Source organism: Aplysia californica, unplaced genomic scaffold (assembly GCF_000002075.1).
Source record: "Aplysia californica isolate F4 #8 unplaced genomic scaffold, AplCal3.0 scaffold00925, whole genome shotgun sequence".
NCBI classification, from domain to species: domain Eukaryota; kingdom Metazoa; phylum Mollusca; class Gastropoda; order Aplysiida; family Aplysiidae; genus Aplysia; species Aplysia californica.
The window spans coordinates 239,096-240,455 of NW_004798195.1; positions in this window are offsets into that span (position 1 = coordinate 239,096).

A 1,360-nucleotide genomic window follows, 5' to 3' on the forward strand; every position below is an offset into this window, starting at 1 on the left:
TTATTATCATTATTAGTAGTAGTATTATTACTACTACTGCTACTATTACTACTACTACTACTACTACTACTACTATTACTACTATTACTATGATCATTACTATTATTATTATCATTTGTTCATTTATTATTATTATTATTAATTGACACCCTTATTGTCTATTATGTCAGAAAAGAAGATCATTTGCTTAGCGTGTTGGATAAAGTCGTGGCCATATGTCATATTTTCACACACTGAGTTAACTGGTATTAGCTTCGCTCCGTCTTGATCTATCCTTCCTTCATGAATGAATGAATGAAGTGATAATTACATTCGAACCTAGCCAAAACGACCACCAACTATTATCGCGATGAAATGTGGTTGCTTAGACAGATGATCCTCTTGGGTAGCGTCATTCAAAGCATCATAGAAGAACACAAACACTCACACAAAGGGGTGAAGGTGGGCGGGATGTGTACGATAGGGGTTGGGAGGTGGGGGGGGGGGGGGGGGGGGTGCGATCGTTTATGCAGGTGATTGTCTTAGATAGATGATCGTTAGAGCAGGTCCGATTGTGGTTTCTAAGAGAAATTTAAATTTAACCCTATCCGTACGCCCTAGGGTCATTTTGTACAGCCGGGGTTATGTTCTTCCCATTTTAGAATACTTCTAGTGCGAAGATCTCTTTGAAACTTTCAGTATTTCTCCAAAAATCATTTTGACAGACAGCTATGCAAAGTGTATGGATCGGATAAACGCGTAAATTTCCTCTTTGGAAAGTGGTGGCACAGAGTTCCCCACGTCGTATGGATACGGTAGTAAAACACGACGTACGGATAGGGTTAAGCAATTGAACACATTTTCTCCAACAGACCAAACGAGTACCCCTCAACCCCCTCCCCCTCCAACCCCAGCACTTTCTCATCGTTGTGGCGGTGTACCCCTCGTTTGGCCGGTTATCGCACATCGCTTAATAAGCGCGCTAACCTTTACCCTCTACTTCCTTCATCCCCCGTCACTTTCCTGTGGATAACCTTAGAGCCTCGGATATTTTATGGTGACCAGCGAAGAGCGTGACACGGCAGTCACTGACCGTGAGAAAATCGCCTAGATTTCGTCATGGTTGCCAGCAGATGGTCTCAGCTGGACATCGGGCGTCCCCTTCCTCCTCTTCTACAACCGTCTTTCTTTCTTCCCCTCTCTCTTTGCACCTCTGTTTCTTTGATTCTCTTTCTTTCTGTCTCTTTTTTTATTGCGTTCTCCCCAGTTCCAATTTTATACCTTTCTCTCTCCCTGCATCTTCCTTTACTCTCTCTCTCTCTCTCTCTCTCTCTCTCTCTCTCTCTTTCCTTCTCTATCTCTCTCTCTCTCTCTCTCTCTA